General features: G+C 44.4%; 1 protein-coding gene and 1 non-coding gene across 8 annotated transcripts in view; both read left to right on the top strand.

The window, feature by feature from the left end:
- The window catches only part of robo2 (roundabout, axon guidance receptor, homolog 2 (Drosophila)), a 644486-nt gene that overhangs the window by 18477 nt on the left and 603793 nt on the right, over positions 1-22216 (top strand). The gene's annotated exons all lie outside the window — the stretch shown is intronic.
- LOC137374764 (U6 spliceosomal RNA) lies at positions 8361-8463 on the top strand. Its single transcript, XR_010975901.1, has one exon. It is a non-coding gene; the product is annotated as a U6 spliceosomal RNA (small nuclear RNA).

Genomic DNA, 22216 nt, shown 5'->3' on the forward strand with positions numbered 1-22216 from the left:
AATCATTGATATAGTTTCTGAATAGCTGGGGCCCAAGCTCTGATCCTTGCAGTACCCCACTAGTCACAGCCTGCCAACCTGAGTTTACTCCTACTCTCTGTTTTCTGTCGATTAACCAATTCTCATTTCATGCCAGTATATTACCCCCCAATGCCATGTGCCCTAATATTACTTTCTAACCTCTTGAGTGGGACCTTATCAAAAGCCTTCTGAAAATACAAATACACACATCCACTGGTTTCCCCCTTATCCATTCTGCTATTTACATCCTCAGAAAACTCTAACACGATTGCCAAGCAAAATAAGTGATAGCCATTCGCTGGTTCATTCCTCAGGGCAATGCCTTGACCAATCAGAGTCAAGCTGCCTGGTTTAAATTTCAAGCAAAGCTTGGCAGTTAACTGTCAATCACTATAAACTGGTGCATTCTCCAAGGCAACGCCTCTGCCAATAGGAGATCACTTGCCAACCCATCAGCACTCTCTTCTCATGTGGTATAAGTCGTCGTTTTCCCTTACATTGGTTATTCTTATGTATTGTCCTGATGAGTGCAAGATGAAAAGCTTCCACAGCATGTCTCTATTTTCAGCAATCCTCAAGATCATAACCGATCTTCGATCTCAACTCCACTTTCCCATCCTATCCCTCAATTGAATATTTTCAATGAATGATTATCCACAGCTCCCTGGGGTAGAGAATTCCAAAGATTCATAACACACTAGTGAAGAAATTTCTCCCAGTCTTAATTCTAAATGGCTGACCCCTTATCCTGAGACTTTGACCCCTAGTTCTACACTCTCCAGCCAGTGGAAACAGCCTGTCAGCATCTACCCTGTCAAGCCAATTTTATGCGTTTCAGTGAGATCACTGCTCATTCTTCTTAACACTGGTACAAACCAGTTGGGCCTGTTTCTCTGCTGTAAACTCTATGTAATTCTATGTAAAAAGAAACATTTATGAAGTGGAGCCTACAGTAAATCAGGCCTTTTTTTTATCATGAGCCTACAATTCAGAAATCTCTTCTGTCACCAAAACTAACTCATCGTGAAGGTTGCTTTCATGTTTAATGCAAAGTGACACAGAAATGGACAGGCATGAAATTAAAGCCAGGCGAATGTTTTATGAAGCCCATTTCTCCGAGGAAGACACATAGTTGCACTCTCGTGGCCTTAGCCTCTGATGCAGGGAGGGACTTTAGGGTTGCCGAGTCTGCTGATATTTAGCCTAGAAATCAATGGGTGGAGACTGAACACACACTGACAGGTAGAGATCATGCTGTCGTCTACTGCTCAAAGATTTTTATGTTTTTGGGAAGCTGGGTGAAGGGTCATAGTGCATGACAACACTGAGGTTGGAAATAAAGACAGGTGAGAAAGAGCGTGCATTTATATAGCACCTTTCACAACCAAAAGGCATCCCAAAGCACTTCACAGCCAATGAGGCAGTTGTACTGTAGGAAACGTGGCAGCCAAATGGTACACAGCAAGCTCCCACAAACAGCAATGTGATAATGACCCGATCATCTGTTTTAGTGACATTGGCTGAGAGATAAATATTAGCCTCGTACATTGGCCAGAACACCTCTACCATTCTTTAAATTAGTGGCCATGGGATCTCTTATGAGAGGTTGGACAGGGTCTTGGTTTAAAGTCTCATCTGAAAGATGACACCTCCAACAGTGCAGCACTCCCTCAGTACTGCCACTGGGGAATGTCACCTTAGATTCTGTGTGCAAGTCTCTGCAGTGGGACTTGAAGTCACTGATTCAGAGGCAAGTGAGCTGCCCATGGCTGATCTTTGGGGGTGAATTTCCATAAGGCTCTTTCTCGCTCGTTTATTGTAAGTTGAGTTTCAGTTTGCTTCTTGAAGCTCTTCAAATGACTCCGCTGGTGCAGTCAATGAGTTCCTGAGCCATTCATAGTAGCAAGGTCCCTATTTCAATCTCTAGACTCTGCTGAATCAGTTGGACTCCAGCCATGGCATGGGTTAGAGAGTCCCATTGGCCCAGCACTCTTGATTTAGGGAGAAGTTTCAAAAAATCAGGTAGGGTTACTGCTCTGGATGGTTTGGAAGGTTCTTTTATATGGACATTGGGAGAGGACATGATTGGGTTCAGTCATGCTGATTCCCCCTCCCATGATCAAATAGCCAGTCATTGTCTAGGCTCACACATGAAGAATGCTTGGGTGGGGAGAAACAGGAAGGAAAGGAAGAATATAATGTGAGAAGAGGACATTTGTGACGACAACAACTTGTACTTATATAGCGCTTTTAATGTCGTGAAACGTCCCAAGGTGCTTCAACAGGAGTGTTACCAAATAACATTTGACACTGCCCCACATAAAAAAAATATTAGGACAGGAACTTGGTCAAGGAGGTAGGATTTAAGGAGCATCTTAAAGGAGGAGAGAGAGGCAGAGATGTTTAGGGAGGAAATTCCATGCTTAGGGCCCAGGCAGCTGAAAGCACTGCCACCAATGGTGGGGCAATTAAATTTGGGGTGCGGAAGAGGCCAGAATTAGAGGAGTGCAGAGATCTCAGAAGGTTGTAGGGCTGGGGTAGGTTACAGAGAAAGAGAGGGGTGAGGCCATGGAGGGTTTTGAACGTGAGGATGAGAATTTTAGAAACAAGTCATTCCTGGACCAGAAGTCAGCGTGCACAGTTACTTGGTTAGTCTCGTTTGTAACTTGCAGAATAGCTCTGAAGGTTTGGACCATTATCTGAGGCTGGAAGCTCTTTCAAATCTCCTAAATTTAGTTACAAGTGGAGGGCGTTGGCTCCCATTTGCAGCCAACATCTGTCATTGCGACGAACATTCATCACTGGAACCAGACATGGCCCTCCTTCTCCTGGGAGCACTTCCACAAAAGTGTTAAAGAGTTCAGATTACTTTAGAGGAGCTGCTTAATGACACATTGCCCAGCAATCAGCCAGCTCCGGGGCTGCCATTAACTTGCTCTGACGCCCTGCTGTCACCTTAATTTGTGTCTTGGCATCCTGAAGCTGATGAGGGAGGGATTGCTGGACTATACTAATGTGTCTTTCTGTACTTCACAGACAGTGCAGAATTGATAATAACTCTTTCAGTCTCTTTGATGTGGTGTTATAAATCAGGCCTGTTGGTGCTAACACTCCGCTCACTTGTAAGGCAGATGCTAATTTTGTGCGCATTCTTTTCTCACTTCTCTCTTTCACTTTACTCTCCAATTCCTTCCCATGTTGACTCTTGCTGGAGTGCAGATTTACAGATCCCAAGTACCTCGGCCCGAGGACCAGCCGTCATGTCTGTCTGAATTTCGGCAGGGTACTCTCTCATAGGACACCAGGGTATTAAATGTGTGTGCTCTAGCAGCAATCAGGACTGCCTCTGATGAGAGAGAGAGAGAGAGAGAGAGAATGAAAGTCAGAGAGAGAAAGAGAAATAAAGTCTTGCATTTCTATAGAACCTTTCATGACCTCACGACATCCCAAAGTGCTTTACAGCCAATGAAGTACTTTTTAAGTGTGGTTTCTGTTGTCACATAGGAAATATGAGAGTCAATTTGCACACAGCAAGCTCCCACAAACAGCCAGTTGAAAATGACCCGCTAATATTTTTAATAGTCGTGATATTTGAGGGCTAAATGTTGACCAGGATGCTAGGGAGAACCCACCTGCTCTGTTTCAAATAATACCATGGGGATTTTTAACATCACCTGAGAGAATGTCGAGAACCTGAGATTGTGTAGATTTGACATCTCATCTGAAAGACATAGCATCCAACAGTGCAGCGCTCCCTCAGCACTGCACTGGCAGCATCAGCCTGGATTATGTGTTCACACCTTTGGAGTGGGACTTGAACCCAGAATGTTCTGAATCAGAAGTGAGATTGAGTGGGGGAAGAGAGGTTTGGGAGAGACAGAGAAAATCTCTTGATCTCATACACCTATCTCTATGAAGTTTTGAATTCAGTGCTTCTGTTTTCCTATAAACTGCAAGAGATGCTGGATGTGAACCTTTCCATAACTCAAATTGGATTGGACATTTTCTCTGCCATTCTGAGATTAATTACTCACAGGGGCTGTGTACTTATTAAGATGAGAATTTCAATTGACTGAACAGTTCCCTGTTACAATTGGGCCTTCGAGGAAAGAGACTCTCCCAGATCCATCATTGCCTCTGCTGAAACACTAGAATTCCATTTGGACCCAATTAGATTGAATCTCACAAGATCTAAGCAGCGCATGTCAATATAAAATCCCAAACTATGCCTTAAAATAATTCATCTCTTTTGTGTCATTAGTGTCATGTTTTCTTCTATTTTTGGGAGGGGTTTAAATTGTGCAACTTTATAAATTGACTGCTTTTACTCCATAGCTCAGTTGGCTCTCTCATCCCTGAGTCTGGAGTCTATGAAGTTCAATGAGGGTTTCAGTTTATAATTTGGGCTGGCAGTCTCCTTGAAAAAGTTGTTTGTATATTTGCTCCTTTCCCTTTGGAAAAGAGTGTGAAGTGCTGGAGGGAGTTGTAGTTTGGCAGAGTGATGTTCTTGTTGTTTTCGTATCTTAACACTCTTGATGAACAGTATGAAGGGAGTGGAAGGATTTACAGAGTGATTAACAGTCTGACAGGCCATGACTCCTTCCATGACAGTAACCGTCTTTATCCCAGCTGATAGGTGGGTCTACTCTTGTACAGCGGGAGGGGTTTTATGCGCTCCCGTAACCCATATGATTAGAGGTGGCTGGACATCCAAACCTACCGGCCTCACGGATCCCAAGAATTCAGAGCCAGAGCTGCAATCTTGGCTCGCCAGACTGTCTAGAATGGACCTTCAGACTCTGAAGTATGAGTTACACAGAGAGTGTGACACAGAGAGTGTGACACAGAGAGTGTGAGAGTGACAGAGATGAGGGATACTACCATTGAGGCCAAAGTATCAGTCTATTTTGTAGGACGTTTTTTTTAAATTTGATCTTGGGATGTGGGTATCGCTGGCAACCTAGCATCTATTGCCCATCCCTAATTGCCCTTGAGAAGATGGTGGTGAATTGCCTTCTTGAACCACTGCAGTCCAAGTAGCGTACATACACCCACAGTGCTGTTAGGGAGGGAGTTCCAGGGTTTTGATCCAGTGACAGTGAAGGAACGGCGATATAATTCCAAGTCAGGATGGTGTGTGGCTTGGAGGACAACTTGCAGGTGGTGGTGTTCCCATGCGTCTGCTGCCCTTGTCCTTCTAGTTAGTAGAGGTTACAGGTTTGGAATGTTTGGAAGGACACTTGGCAAGTTGCTGCAGTGCATCTTGTAGATGATACACACTGCTGCCACTGTGCGTTGGTGGTGGAGGGAGTGAATGCGTAAGGTGGTGGATGGGGTTCTAAACAAGCGGACTGCTTGATGGTGTTGAGCTTCTTAAGTGTTGTTGGAGCTGTACCCATCCAGGCAAGTTGAGAGTATTCCATCACACTCCTGACTTGTGCCTTGCAGATGGCGGACAGGCTTTGGGGAGTCAGGAGGTGAGTTACTCGCCACAGAATTCACAGCCTCTGACTTGCTGTTGTAGCTACTGTACTTGAATGGCTGGTCCAGTTAATTTCTGGTCATTGGTAACCCCTGGGATGTTGATGGTGATAATCTTTAGGTTGCACCGTCTGCCTGTTCTGATGGATGTTGTGAATCCCATGGGAGTGTTTCGATGTAGAGCGGGAGGTTCTTCACGGTGTCCTGGCTGATATTTCTTCCTCAAACCACATCATTAAAACACCGATATACTGGTCACTCATCTTGTTGCTGTTTATGGGATCTTGCTGTGTCAAAAATAGCTGTCATGTCAGCTTACGTCAATACATTTCAAAGTAATTCTATGTGCAAAAGGCACTTAAAGATGTGACAAGGCACTTTATAGATACAAATCATTTTGATTCTCACTTACCCCTTCATGGTTTTGATTCCATTCTGAATTCTCCAGCTTGTGTAAACAAATGAACAGTATCAACCTGTTGTGTTGTTTTGGAGTCAGTTAAAAGCTTTTGATTATTACCACTGATTCACTGAGAGCCCTTAAGAAATCAGGAAGAAGGAAGGACTTTGTTTCTTAATCGATACAAGCTCCCTCTGTCTTTCTCCTAAATGATGCTCTGTTGCTAAGTGAGCAGGGTTGACTGGACTTACCATGTGAATGACTGTGCAGTGAGGAGAATTGAGGTAGATGCTCAGGGCAAAACACAGCGTCAGCAATGAATCATCCGCCTCAGTTCAAATTTACTGTTTTGTGTTTACCTCTGTCTCTTTCCTCCCCTTGTCACCCCACCCCCTCCTTCCCCCATCAACTCACCCCCTCCTCCCCTCCCCTTCTTCACCCCCTCCTCCCCTCCCCTTCTTTCCTCGTCTTCACTGTTGTTGAATCCCTTTTTGTTTTAGTTTGTTCCTTTCAAGGCCCCTTTTCAAAATGTCCTGTGAAGTCCTTTCACTATAAAGGTCGTGCAACCGAGACTCCACTGAGAAAGACAAAACATGGGTTGGACTGTTATTCATAGAGCCAAATTACGAGCAATGTCAGGCTGTCTGAATAGGCCACTTTTAAAACTGAATGATTAATACCTTCTGTTTTTTAAGAGGGTGAAGTGCAGTGGAAAGAAACCTCACACTTGTTTGAATCTGGCTTGCTAAAGGAATCCAGTATTGAGCATTTTCTTTTTAAATTACTGCCGAGCTCTGAATGGTAGCAAGATGCAGGCCCTCCACTTGGAGTTTTGAATTGTCGGCCTCTCTTGATTTTGAGGTCATCCCAATTGTTCAATGTATTGCACGCCTTTACTTTCAGGCAACTGTGCTGTTTCTTAAGTTGGTGCTGAGTTAGCCTGTCCAGCAGTTTGAAGAACAGGGAAAGGGTAAAAGGTCGCTGTCCATTGTACAACAGATCCATTCTTGCCAGATTCTTGGCTAGTGCTGAATCTGCTGATTTCAGCTGGAGCAGCAGTTTGGGTCCTGCAGTGGCCTCATGGCTCTGGGCTTGAGGGGAATGGGGAAAAACCAGCCAGGGTTTTGTTATTCCTGGTGTGTGCAGGCTTGTTGGTGTCAGGTGAGGGCATGCAGAAAGGGTTGGTTGTAAAAGTCCTTTGCAGACAAACAGGTTTATGACAGAGTGGGCAGATTGGGAGCATTCTTGAATCAGAAGGTCGTGGGTTCATGTTCCACTCCAGAGACTTGAACACAAAAATCCAGGCTGACACTTCCTGGTGCCAGTACTGAGGGAGTGCCGCCTTGTCGGAGGTGCCATCTTTCAGCTGAGATGTTAAACCCGTTTGCTTGTTCAGATGGACATAAAAGCTGCCACGGCCATTATTTCGAAGAGGAGTATGGAAATTCTCCCTGGTGTCCTGGACAGTAGCACTCAAGCAACGTGACTAAAACAGATTATTCACCCCCCCCCCCCCCCCCAACACCCCCCCAGTCATTATCACATTGCTGTTTGTGAGATCCTGCTGTGTGCCAATTGGCTGCCACGTTTACTATATTACAACAGCAACTACACTTCATTGGCTTTGGGACGACTTGACATTGCAAGTTCTTCCTTTCTCGGTTGAGGTACACTGCCTTTGCCTTGAGCCACACATTAAGAATGGCCGATCAGATGATGCACTGTGGACCAGATGCTCCTGTTGGGACAGTAGCCCTGCTCAAGTCAACAGCCAGAAGGGGAAAGAACAGTAAAGGGAGGGAAATTACAGGTGAAAAAAATCAGCTCCTATAACATAACTCCACAGAAATAAACCATGATCCCATCAAACAAAATATACATTAGGACCCAAGGGAGACAGGTGAATAGTGGCTTTCGTCTTGGCTGGCCATATTGTGGAGTAGATGTAAATGATACAGTGCCAAAAATAACTTTTATACTGAGCAACATCTCTTTTCAAAATGAGTTTCTTTAATAATTGGAGTCTTCCAAGAACAATATTCCCTTCAGTTGAAGTCATCTCAATCTCCACTTTCATTTAACCAAGTGAAGTACAGTCTACGATCCCATTCAAACTGTTCTCATCTCACACCAGCTCCTCTCTCACAGCTTGTTACGGTTTCAAGTCCTTTATCCTCACCATCCGGTGACAAGATCACAACTCCCTACCTCAGCAGCCTACTTCATGACCGGGTGCCCACTTGCACCCCAACACTCCAATGAGGCTGGCTACATCTGGCTGCCTGTCCCCTTCACACCATCATTGATGGGCAATCCCCCTACCCCTGTCAAAATCGCTCCACCCTCTACACTGTCCCATCAAACACTCCCAAGGCAGATACAGCAAAAAAAAATGGCGTTAGATACAGAGTAAAGCTCCCTCTGCACTGTTCCATGAAACACTTCCAGGACAGCTACAGCAAGGGGGCATCACATATACTAAAATTGGAACGATACAGAGAAGATTAGCATGGCCCCTGCGCAAGGATGACACGCAAATTCGTGAAGCGTTACATAAAAAAAAAAGGGGGTAGATTCAGAGTAAAGCTACCTCTACACTGACCCCATTAAACACTCCCAGGACAGGTAACAAAAAAAGAAAAAAGAGGGTTAGATACAGAGTAAAACTCCCTCTACACTGTCCCATCAAACACTTCTAGGGCAGGTACAACTCGGGTTAGATACAGAGTAAAGCTTTCTCTACACTGTCTCCATCAAACACTCCCAGGGTAGGTACAACACGAGTTAGATACAGCTCTGTCTTTGCTGTCGAGTTCAGACAATACTGTACGGTTCCAGACAACCTGCATGATATAATGAGTTTACCAAACCGAGACACGGCAACTTTTAAATTGCAAATATATCACGATCCTATTTTCTGTCTTTACAAAAGGTCACGGTAGCTACAAATAAAGTTGGGGCTTGAGCAGTGTTTCTGGAGGGTGTAAGATAATGGGATTTATTTTGGCAGTCAAATGCCTCCAAATGTCGGCTGACAGCCACCAGAAACAGAGAGGTTTTCCAGTAGTTTTATATTTTGGCTTCAGCCTTTGCTTTTCAGTTTAAACTCTGACCTCTCTCTTTCTCTGCCCCTGTCTATCTGTCTCCCTATCTGTTCCTCTATCACTTTCCCTCTCTGTCTCTTTCTCGCCCTGGCTTTTTCTCTCTCCCTTTCTCTTTGCCTCTCCCCCATTCCTTCTCTTGCTCTCCCTCTCCCTTTCTGACTATCTCTCCGCCTCTCTCTATACCTCCTTCCTCTCGCTTCCCCTCCTTTCTCTTGCCCCTGCTTTCTCCCCCTCTCTCTTCTCTATTGATAAATACAGTGTTTTATATTTAAATAATTTTTTTATGCATGTCCAGTTGATCGATGACAAATATAGGGTGCCACAAGGATGGATGTATTGGGCGACAAATGGCGGGAGTGTGGGGTGGGGCAGAGTTAAAATTGATGTGGGTGATCAATTCCGCAAATATTGCGGGGGGGTGGGGGGGGAGGCAGTAGGAAGTGAAAGGTCATGTGATAAAACTTCATGTGATGCGGCCAATCAGATTTGGCACCCCAAGCTGGAATATCTTATGATTTTATTTAGAAAACAACATGTTATTGTTCAACAACTTGTTAAGCAGTAATTTCCTGACCGCCATAGGCTCAGGTTAGCTCTGCCTTTCTGCTGGGCCATTTCATTGATGTTACTGATGGAGGAGTGTCTTTATTCGACCAGAATGGGCACCCGTGACTTCAGACTTGTCAAAGAGCTGCCTGAACTCCAATATCCGAAGCTTATTGTCTGAACTGCCACAAGCCTTTCCCTTCCCTTTAAAAAGAAAACTAAAATGACAGCCCATTGACATGTTATGCTGGAAGCTGTATCGAACCTTGGTTAGACCACACCCCAAATCACTGGAGATGGTGCAGAGAAGATTTGCATGGCTGATGCCAGAAATACATGGGGTACTGCCTGTGTGGAGTTTGCAAGTTCTCCCTGTGCCTGCGTGGGTTTTCTCCGGGTGCTCTGGTTTCCTCCCACAGCCAAAAGACTTGCAGGTTGGTAGGTAAATTGGCCATTATAAATTGCCCCCAGTATAGGTAGGTGGTAGGGAAATATAGGGACAGGTGGGGATGTGGTAGGAATATGGGATTAGTATAAATGGGTGGTTGATGGTCGGCACAGACTCGGTGGGCCGAAGGGCCTGTTTCAGTGCTGTATCTCTAAACTAAACTAAAACATATCTTGAAAGGATGAACAGGCTGAGTTTCTTCTCTTGACAAATGAAGGTTGAGGTGTGACTTAACAGAGGCCTTTAAAATTCTGAAAGGTTTTGATAGAGTGGATACAGAGAGAATATTTCCACTTGTGGGGAAGAGCATAACTGGAGGCCATCAATATATATCAATATAAAATATTCACCAAGAAATCCAATAGGGAATTCAGAAGAACCTTCTTTACCCAAAGAGTGGTGAGAATGTGGAACTTGCTAGCACAGGGAGTGGTTGAAGCGAATTGTATAGATACATTTAAGGGGAAGTTGGACAAGCATATGAGGGAGAAGGGAATAGAGGGTTACAATGATAGCTTTGATATCCAATGTATGTAAAATGCCAGTGTTGTGACTCACAGATTCATTATCAATGGTCTCATCTCATCAACTTTGCTTGTATCCCCTTGAGTTTTGAAGCTTTTGGGGTGATCTAATTGAAGTATTTAGAATGACTGAAGGATTTGATGGGGTAGGCAGATACAGAGAACCTGTTTCTCCGAAGCTCGGCCGTTCAGGGTAAAATCATTTCTTCACACAAAGAATAGTGGAAATTTGTGAATGCAGGGAATCAATTGAAATTTTCAAGACTGAGTTCGAGAGATTTTGGTTGGGTGAAGGTATCAAGGGATATGGAGCAAATTCAGGTAAATGGAGTTGAGGTACAGATCAGCCCTGATCTAATGGAATGGCGGAACAGGCTCAAGGGGCTGAATAGCCTCCTCCTGTTCAAATATTCCCCACAATCCCAGGCCGTGTGGAGCAGGAACACCCTCCGTTGTGGTTTCATGATAAGTTAAGGGAGTTAAGGAGCTTGAGGGGAGGGACGGAGAGATGGGAGAGGAGAAGAGGAAAATAGGAGGCAACGAAGGGAAAGAGGAGAGACAAAGGAAGGAGTGGGAGAGACAGAGGAGGGAAAGTAGAGAGAGGAGAGGAGGGAGCGAGAGAGGATGGAAGCAGAGTGTTGGAGGAAGTAGGGAGGAGCCAATTAGAATAAAAATGAAGAGGAAAAAGAGAGTTAACGAGAAACAAAAAAAGGAAAAGTATTAGTTCCTATTTTTCTATAAAAGAGGATAAATGTTTACATACTGTATCTAGAGAGATCAAGCTGGTTTGCAAAATAGCTCTGAACTGCCAACTACTCTCTCCCAGTTTCTCCCCTTGTTCACAACCTCTTCCTGTTCCCATTATGTTAACGTGAGGAGGTATAAGTCAGGTCAGCAGTGGGCAGAGGGGAGTGTGCGTGTGCAAGAGAGAGGGAGAGAGGGAAAAGAGAGGACTAGGCATCTGGAGAAACTGTGACACCTCCCCATTCAGACGGCTCTCTCCAGGCTGGTGTAGTGTTTCATCTAAAGTCTACAGTCAGTAAGCAATCCACCTCTTCCCAGAGAATGATACGGGTAATTTAGAAAAAAGAAATACAGTGTAATTGGCCTGCTCACGTGCCTGTAATGCAATGCCAGTACGTTTTCTCTTCCACATTAACCCACTCTGCACTGGCACTGAGAGGAGTTAATAATCCCCACAGAAAAGCATTATCGACAGAATAGTCAGTCCCTTCAGAAAATAATTTAATATATGAAAGTGACATGGTATACTGGTAACACTATCCTGTAGAACATTCTTCCCAAACTACTAAGCCAAACATGTCAAAAAAAAACAAAACTGATTCACGTTGACCCTGCTGTCAATTCAACTTCTTAGATTTTGGAATCTTATAGTACAGAAGGAGGCTAATTGGTCCATTGTGCCTCTATTGGATCTGTCCTCTCAGCTCCATTCCTTTACCTTTACCCACTCTACAAAGCAGACAGAAGGATATCAGCAGTTCCGCAGGTTTGAGATCCTGTTTTCAAAAGCAGTCCAAGTTAATCAGACTGGTTCTGATGAAAGGTCACAGACCTGAAACGTTAACTCTGCTTCTCTCTCCACAGATGCTGCCAGACCTGCTGAGTATTTCCAGCACTTTTTATTTTTGTAATCAGACTAGTTGTCAGCTGTGGCTCAGTGGAGAGCATACGTAATCCAGGCTGACAGCATTCGCAGCTTCCGTGTTCTGTTTGACCCCAAGCTGAGTTTCCACCCACGTATCCACATCATCAACAAGACTGCTTACTTCCACCTCTGTTAAATCGCTCCACTCCAGTACACACTCAGCTCATCTGCTGCAGAAACCTAATCCATGCCTTTGTACCTTGACTATTCCAATGCTCTCCTGGTCAGTTTCCCATCTTCCACTCTGCATCAATTTGTGTTCACCCAAAGCTCTGCTGCCCGTATCTTAACTCGCTCCAAATCTAATTTACCTTATCCTTGCTGACCTTCTCTGGCTCTCCTTCCAACAATGCCTCAATTTTAAAATTCTTATCCTTATTTCCAATCCCTCCATGGCCTCACCCCCTCCCTATCGGTGTAACCTCTTCCAGCCCTACAAGCCTTTAAGATATCTGCTCTCCTCCAATTTTCACCTCTTGCGCATCCCCAATTTTAATCACTCCACCATTGGCGCTGTGTCTTCAGCTGCCTGGGCCCTAAGCTCTAGAATTCCCTCCCTAAACCTCTCCACTTCTCCACCTCTCCGAAAAACCTATCTCCTTGACCCAGCTTTCAGTCATCTTTTTTGATTTTTCCTTCATTGGCTCAGTGTCAAAGAAATGTCAAAAATGTTTTTATTATAATTGCTGTCGTTGAGAGCCTTGGGAAATTTACTACGTTACATGCGCTATATAAACCTAAGTTTTTGTGGTTACTGTTGTTGACATTCTCAGGCCAGTACTGAGGGGGTGCTGCACTGTCGGAGGTGCCGTCTTTCGGGTGAGGCGTTAAACCGAGGCCCTGAGTGCCCTCTCCAGTGGATATGTAAGATCCCATTGCCACTATTTCAAAGAAGAGCAGGGGAGTTCTTCCCAGTATCCTGGGCAACATTTATCCCTCAACCGACATCACTTAAAAAAACAGATTATCTTGTCATTAACTCATTGCTGTTAGTAGGATCTTGCTGTGTGCAAATAGCCTGCTGCATTTTCTCCATTAGAACAATGACTACACTTCAAAAATACTTCATAAAATGTTTTGGGATGTCCTAAGATTGTGAAAGAGGAAATTCAAAGGCAAGTCCTTTCTTTCTTTACTTTTTTCTCTGTCAGAGGTTGACTCACCTGCTGGTTATTTCCAGAAAATTCAGTTGTTATTCCTGATTTTTCTTTTACTTTCAGTTCCTTTTGGTATTTTCCTGCCTGCTTTTTTTTTGAACTTGGTCCGTGCTGGTGACGTTATCAGGGCAGCTGGTGTATTTGTGTTGCTGGAGCAGCCTGTATGAGAAAGGTCGATTTAGCACATCCCTGTGCAGTAGCAGCACCACTGAATTGTCCCTTGGCTTTCTTGTACCCTTCTTGTACCCTAGTTGTTGAGCTCCCTCGCGTTGGAGCTCCTCCTGGCGAGAATCTCACCAATATCACTCTTCCCGGAGAGCCAAAATAATCTTGAGTCTGTTTGATTTCCTCCCTCACCCTCTAAATTCCACCCCCTCCCTTCCTGTCCCTTTAAGCAGCATCACTAAAACAGACGATATGGCCATTCATCACATTGCTGTTTGTGAGACCTTGCTGTGCACAAATTAGCAGCCACATTTCCCTACAATGCACCACCAGGTCATTCAAAGAGTCGGCAGAGGCATGAGGGGCTGAATGGCCTCCATCTGTGCTGTAAGATTCAATGATTCTATGACTCTTCTAACCCACCCCACCTTTGCTAACATTCATTTCTGTATAGCAGTGACTACACTTCAACTAAGTGTTTCATTGACTGTAAAGCACTTTAGGACACCAGGAGGTCATGAAAGGTGCTATATAGATGCAAGTTCCATCATTTTGCCGTGGCTTGTTTCCACTTTGCTATTTTTTGAACTGCAGATCTGGGCAGTTAGTGTTGGCACACTATTCTGTCATGGAACGCCTCACCGCACGCACATGCGCACACGTAGGATTCGCCCGACAGTTTGATAGTGATCAGAAACCAGATCCCTCACTGCACTATCTCTCGGACAAGGGTTACTGAGCCTTAAATCTGCACTTCAACTGCTGCTCCAGCTATACAGCCTCAAGATCAGGCTTGGGAACTCGACCTCATCAGTGGACCTCAGCTGCACACTGAATGAACTTGCCAAGCCATCAGAAATTGTATGACAAGGTGTTCCTTACCTGCTACAGTTTCTATAAATGTGGAGAATTACAGGAGCAGAAAGACTGCTTTAGAAAACTAAAGTTGAGCTTATATCAGAGATCAGATTACAGCTTTAAACTCAGTGAACAGTAACCATTGCAATCTCAACACACAGTGGCAAACCTACTTGAGCTGATTGTTAAGCCACTGAGTTATGCAGTTTTATTTTCAAGGTGCCGCAAAATATGGAAGCAGAAAGATATTGAATTTTTACAGCAGTGCATATATTTGTTGACAGTGAAAAACTCGGAAATTCATTGCTATGTGGATATTATCAGCTTATAGTGTAATAATGCTGATATGGCGGGCCGTGGATGGAGTAGCTGTTGGTTTTTCTGGACAGATGAGCTGCAGTGGGCTATGCTTCCATATGGGTCTTCTGATTTTATGAATTTATGACTGTCAAAAGCTCTGCGCCATTCCCTTTGGAGGCCACTATCAGCATCAAGCATCCCCAGATCAGATGTAACACAAACCAGATGTTGAGCAAATATTCTTCATTCTGTCCCAACACTGGCCTCCAACCCCAATCCTAGGAGAATAACTCCTACTGCGCCATTGGGACAATCACTTACCCCCACTCTCCCATTCCAACCATCCTCTGGCCTGTCTTTTACTACGTTAAAGGCACTAGCACTATATAAATGAAAGGTGATGTTGTTGAATGATGATGCCTATTAGGGGCAGTTTTGTGTTATGAGTAGCTGCTCACTATGAATTAGATTGCCTCAGCTCAAACACATTTCACCCAGGGGCCCCTACAGCCAGCAGACAGAGAAGATATTCATCCAGTTTCTCAGGGCTGGATTTGAACCCAGGATTCAGGGGTGAAAGACCAGTGTTTAGCCTATCCAGTTCCTACACGCCCATCCACAACCTTTTCGATAAGCAGTTGCTAACCCTTGCCAGCCATTATAATTTAATGAAACCGCACGTGATTATTGAAGTCAAAGTAGTCGATGTTTGCTCCATTATTTTGAGCTCATCCAAAACTTTGCTGCCTGTCTCCTAAAATGCATTGAGTCCTGTTCACCTATCATTGCCTTGCTTTCAGCTCTCTAGGCCCCAAGCTCTGGAATTCCCTTCCTAAACCTTTCTTCCTCTCTACCTCTCTCCATCCCCCTTCAAAATGCTGCTTAAAACCTACCTCTTTGACTAAGCGTTTGGTCACCTGTCCTAACATCTCTTTATGCGACTCGGTATCTAATTGTGTCTGATAATGCTGCTATGAAGCTCGTTGGGATGTGTTACAATGTTAAAGGTGCGATATAATTTCAAGTTATTGTTTTTTGTGCCTGGATGGGAAATTGAAGGAGTTTGGCATACAGCTGACAGGGAATTTTAAACAAGGTCCATAAATGTTTCGTTGTGAGGTGGTAAGCCAAGGCTCATGGTGTATGGCTCCAGCAAGTTTGGAAGGTCTAAGAGCCGAGATAAGGTTATGCGACACCGGTTTGAGTTTTTAACATCCTGTAAATTGTAGGAGTTGAGGAGTTCCACAGTTTTGAGGTCATGGGAAAGGTCAGTAGGAGACGGTACAATGAGTCTTGATTTTAACACAGTAAGGATGCAGAGAACAACAACAACTTATATTTTCATCACACCTTTGATATCATAAAACATCCCAAGGTGCTTCACAGGAGCATTATAAAACAAAATTTGACACCGAGCCACATGAGATATTAGGTTAGGGTTTCAAGTGTTGGGTCAAAGAGATAGATGTGAAGGAATGTCTTAAAATAGGAAAGCAAGGCAGAGAGGTTTAGAGAGGAAATTCCAATTTTGAAGGCCTACGCAACTGAAGGCCCAGTGGAGTGATTAAAATCCACCATGTTCAAAAGGCCAGAATTAGAGGAGCGCAGATATCTCGTAGGGTTGTGGGACTGGAGGGGATTAACCAGAAGAAGAGTATGTCAAAAGGGGGATTGAGAGCTTAAGAGGGACAAGAAAGGGAGGTTCAGTGGAATACTGACTATAATAGAGTTGATAAAATAGAGAAAGACAGGAACATTTGGGATGGTGAGCGCGAGAGAGAGTGAAAGAGGCTGAAATAGAGACATCACCTATTCAGCAATTTGCTTTTCCTTGTATTTTCCCATACCTCTAACTCTTATTGCATCACTAATCAAGCAACAGAGTCATTAAAGGAACAGCAACAACAACTTGCATTTATATAGTGCCTTTGACATCCCGGCAGGATAATGTTACGGACAGATGGAAAGGGGTGTGAGTGGTTCCCACTGTTCACTTCCCAACTGACCACAGTTGTGTTTTGTTAAAATAATGCGTTACCCTGAGTGACTTTCAGGTCAAATAAACAGCCAAATGACAGGTTTTCTCGTAGGTTCAAAAAAAAACTATTTATTTTACACAATTCCCAAAATGGTTGCAGCCTCACCCACACACACATTCACCCCCACACACATAGACAAGAATAGATAGAGAGAAAACAGTAGGATGTAGTTTAAAGTCCAAAGTGAGGTAAGTGTTCATGGTTTACAGTAAACCTGCTGCATCTTCTTAGGAGGAAAGTCTTTTTTAAAGGCCTGGTTCTTTGTAGTTTTGAACTTGTTGAGGTGTTATAGGTTACAACTCAGCACAAAGCTGGTGTTGTGGATTTTATTACCTTCACAGATGGAGAGTCTCAACGTTACTTTGTGATGTCTCTGCTGTCGTCACTGTTCTAGTTGTTGTTCAGCAGGGTTCTTCTTGCTTGGCTGGATCTGTTGCACAGCCTTTGGCTGGACTGGATTTCTGAGGTGTTGGGTTGATCTCCCCCTCTCTTTCCAGAGGGATACCTTTTTAAGGTAAAAATCTATCACATTAGAGTTTCTGTTAGGTGACATGTGGCCTTCTCCCCTGGTGTGACTACACAATGGATCAGAATAAGATAACCATGGCTGTCGATTGATGTCTGAATGGGGACTATTCTGTTGACACAGTGCTAATTCAGACCTATTCATTTTGGTTTGGGCTGAGTCAGAGAACCCTTTGTTAGTTAGTTCATGTCGGCAGGGGTCATCAATATGCAATGGTACTCTTTTCAATTTCAAAGGGGTTCGCCCCAGAGCTATTTCAGACAAGGTTAACGAGTTCCATCTTTGCAGACAGGTTTGTTTATCTCCAGTACAGGAGGAGTCATGTGACTGCTATTCCATTTTGATTGAGGTACAAGTGTCCATGTTCGTGTTGTTTTGTTGAACAGTTGACTTTTTAATTCATAATTCTTCCATTGCATTGTTTATTTCATCACGGCTCCTTCCGTGCATGACAGTAATTAGATAAGAAAAAGTTGATGCTAAGCCAAAGGAGGAGATATTAGGATAGATGATTAAAGCTTTGTCAAAGAGGGGTAGGTTTGAATGAGCATCTTAAAGGAGGAGAGAGAGGCTAAGAGATTTAGGGAGGGAATTCCAGACCTCAGGGCTGGCACAGCTGAAATCACAGGACCCTTTAGTAAATCACAGGCTTCGGCAGGGATGAGAAGTTTCAAATCTCCAAAGCTGTCTTCGCAGAGCAACCCTTGTGGAGGAGAGAGATAGACGCTGCTCCAATCCAGTCAAACCCTGCAGATGTGTAATAGCGTGATGTAAACTAACTTGCACAGACAGGTAACCATAGAGCAACTCCTGCTATCTGCTGATGAAAGATGCAGAATTTTAACTGCTATTCATAAAAATTCCTTTTGTTGTTTTGCTGAGGGTTGGCTATCTTCATTGTCATCTGCCAGTGCTTTTTCAGCAGTTCTTTTCACCTACTCTCAGAGAGTATTTTTTTTAAATTTTATTTTTGTATTTTTTTGCATCAGCTGCTTTGAGCTGGCAGTGGAGCCCTTTGCTATCTCCAAGCAACCGGCTGTCAACAGAATGTAATCACAATGCAGATAAACACCAACAGAAACGACAACCCCTTCCACAAGGCTGGAGGCTCAATGTCACAATTCTATCAGTTATCTTTTTCCGCTGCTGGCTGACGAACGACTGCAACTGACGAGTGGAGTGAGATCAGGGATTGCTCTCTCATTACCAGCTCGAGCGCAGGAGTCATTTGCTCACCTCTGTGGGCTGAGTGTAAGGGTGGGTTTGCCACCTCTGGCTGGGCTGGTTGTCTATCTGGAGGTTACACCAGACAACATCCTGCCTCCAATCATCCCACCCCTCTCCTCCCTGCACTCTCCCGCCATTGGTCACCGCACACGCCCATCTTTGCATTGCTCTGCCTTCCCTTGGCCAATCGAAAAGCCACCGGACACTTCATTTACCTGATTGGATGCTTCTTGAATGTCAGTCAAACTGTCTTTTCCCTTCCTTTGTCCAATTTTTTTTATAACTAGTGAACAAATATGTTCAAATAAAATACATTATAAATTCATTTTTATTGCCCCGATGATTTTTCTCCTCGGTGATGTCCTGGAGAATGATGTTTAATTCCTCGAGACACCAGGGCAATCCTGGACGCGTGACAATCCCAATATCCGGGGAAGAGCGGCAAGGGGTGTTGCAGGCCACCAGCAGAGGCCTTGTAAGAAATCGGTCCTTCCTGTCACCAATCCGTGTTGAGGGTTGAAGGGCACGGCTTAAAATTATCCTTCGCTCCCTCATTTCCCCTTCTCTCCTGAAAATTATGAGCCAAGGCTCCAGGATTTTGTTTTTCAAGAACAGAATTAAGAACTGTAAAGGGAGAGCTGAAGGGCTGTACAATTGTTTACATTTTGCCCACCTAGTGTAGAACTCGATTGGCTCTTTCTAAGCTCAGGCATGGGGGCACTCGAGCAATACCAAGACTCGAGACAGTTTAAATAAAGTACTTGCATTTATATAGCACCTTTAACATCCTCAGGATGTCCCAGAGTGCTTCACAACCAATTAAGTACTTTTGGAGTGTTGTAACAGAGGAAAATGCGGCAGCCAATTTGCGCACAAAAAGGTCCCAGAAACAGCAATCAGATAAATAATCAGATAATCTGTTTTTTTAGTGATGTTGGTTGTGGGATCAATATTGGCCAGATCACTGGGGAGAACTCCCACATTCTCCAGATTACTAGGCTGTTCCACTATCATACGCTGCAAGACAGTGGATAGAGGGGGTGGGAATTTTGAGATGCTGGGACTGTAAGATAGATATTGATTCTGAGCTGTCCTTGCCATCTCCTTTGGATGAAACATCTTGTGTCGTGCTGGAGACGTTGTAAACCCACAGCCCTATTTTTAGACGAAGCGCAGATGATTCTGTGGTGGCAAAGAATTCTCATATGGATTGCAAAATGCCTGGTTTTCTATTCCAAATGGTTGGTGACAATTTATCCTGTGACAGCTGATTTTAAGGAAGGCAGTCTCTTTTTCTTGTGAGGCATAGCTTCAAACAGCAAGCCAGCCAGTAATCTCCAAATTGCGGAGTAGGTCTCCATTTTACCTGAGGACTCCAGTGAACTTGAGAGGCCTAGAGAGATGTGATTTGCAAATTGTGTCAGGACTCCGAGATTCCCAGCTGCTGGTACAATAACAACAAGAATCTGTAATGATAGGTATTGTTGTCCAGGTATGCATTTTCACCAGCTGATGGGACCCTCCCATCAAGGTGTGGAACATTTGGGACCGCTCCAAAACATTTTATTTTTGTGTGTATTCTGAATTTTATGCTCACCAATGTGAGGGATGTTATTGGTGCATAATGGAAGACCTTCTCATTCATAGCACCCACTCTGCCATCAAACACTCCCAGGGCAGGCACAGCATGGGTTAGATACAGAGTAAAACTCCCTCTACACTGTCCCATCAAACACTTACAAATCAGATGCCAGAGATTGTCAAATTGGTGCCAAACTAGAGGGGGTTTGGTGCATTTGAGATTGTTTGAGCCTCAGAGAGCTGTGAGAGACCTTTAAAACTAACAATAATGCCGTCAGTCAGGGCTGGGGTTGGACTGAGTCCCAGGACTGAAGGGGCAGTGTCTAACCAATTGTAATGACAGTTGGGGTGGGATGACATGTCAGGCTTCAAAGCTGCAGCTGGAGAGTTATTATTGGCCATTTCCTTCCTTATTAGTGTGATTGCAATGAATGTCAATTACATTGTGCCAATGTTCGAAGCAGACAGTTAGCACATTCTCATATGCCATGTAATTAGCTGCCCCCTTATAACCTGTGGCATTTTAATATCTAAGCTTAACATCCCCTAACTATAGGGTTGCCAACTTTGGTTGGACGTACTCCTGGAGTTTTCATCACATGACCTCCAACAGCCCCACCCCCACACTTCTGTCATTGGTCTCCAGACGTGTCCATCCTCACAGTGCTCCAGCTACCCATGATAATTGGAAAGCAAATAGGCTCTTTGCTACCTGATTAGATGATTCTTGCCCGTTAATCAAGCAGACCCCCCCCCAATATTTTTATCATTAATAAGCATAAGTGTGAAAATGCCAAAATTCCCACATTTTTGAATGTCCTGATGATTTTATTTTTGGGTTCTGCTTGCAGCAGTGTCCTGGAGATTAGTATTTAATTCCTGGAGACTGCAGGGTAATCCTGGAGGGTTGGAGATCCTACCTAACCACAACACATTGATTTATCCAGTTTGAGATATGAATGCTGAGCGTGTTTGTCTAATCCCTCTCTCCACTGCTTGTGCAGAGTTAGTCCTTTTTTCCCCCAACGGGCTAGCATCTTTGTGCATGAGCATGTGATTTTTACCACTTGAACTGCAGGCATGTACCAGTTGAGATTGTGATTTTTACCAGTTCAGGTGGTATTTACCAGTTGGACTGGTCCCAGCAGCTAGACCAGTTGAATATCCCAGTTGGAATGTGACTAGTGGTGTTCCGCAGGGATCAGTGCTGGGACCTTTGCTGTTTGTAGTACATATAAATGATTTGGAGGAAAATGTAGCTGGTCTGATTAGTAAGTTTGCGGACGACACAAAGGTTGGTGGAGTTGCGGATAATGATGAGGATTGTCAGAGAATACAGCAGGATATAGATCGGTTGGAGACTTGGGCAGAGAAAAGGCAGATGGAGTTTAATCCGGACAAATGTGAGGTAATGCAGTTTGGAAGGTCTAATGCAGGTGGGAGGTATACAGTAAATGGCAGAACCCTTAGGAGTATTGACAGGCAGAGAGATCTGGGCGTACAGGTCCACAGGTCACTGAAAGTGGCAACGCAGGTGGATAAGGTAGTCAAGAAGGCATACGGCATGCTTGCCTTCATCGGTCGGGGCATAGAGTATAAAAATTGGCAAGTGATGTTGCAGCTGTACAGAACCTCAGTTAGGCCACACTTAGAATATTGCGTGCAATTCTGGTCTCCACACTACTAGAAGGACGTAGAGGCTTTGGAGAGGGTACAGAGGAGGTTTACCAGGATGTTGCCTGGTCTGGAGGGTATTAGCTATGAGGAGCAGTTGGAAAAACTCGGATTGTTTTCACTGGAACGACGGAGGTGGAGGGGCGACATGATGGAGGTTTACAAAGTTATGAGCGGAATGGACAGAGTGGATAGTCAGAAGCTTTTTCCCAGGGTGGACGAGTCAGTTACTAGGGGACATAGGTTTAAGGTGCAAGGGGCAAGTTTAGAGGGGATGTGCGAGGCAAGTTTTTTACACAGAGGGTGGTGAGTGCCTGGAACTTGCTGCCAGGGGAGGTGGTGGAAGCAGATACGATAGCGACGTCTAAGAGACATCTTGACAAATATATGAATAGGAAGGGAATAGAGGGATATGGGCCCCGGAAGTGCAGAAGGTGTTTGTTTAGGCAGGCATCAAGATCGGCGCAGGCTTGGAGGGCCGAATGGCCTGTTCCTG

The sequence above is a fragment of the Heterodontus francisci genome, chromosome 10 (genome assembly GCF_036365525.1).
Source record: "Heterodontus francisci isolate sHetFra1 chromosome 10, sHetFra1.hap1, whole genome shotgun sequence".
NCBI classification, from domain to species: domain Eukaryota; kingdom Metazoa; phylum Chordata; class Chondrichthyes; order Heterodontiformes; family Heterodontidae; genus Heterodontus; species Heterodontus francisci.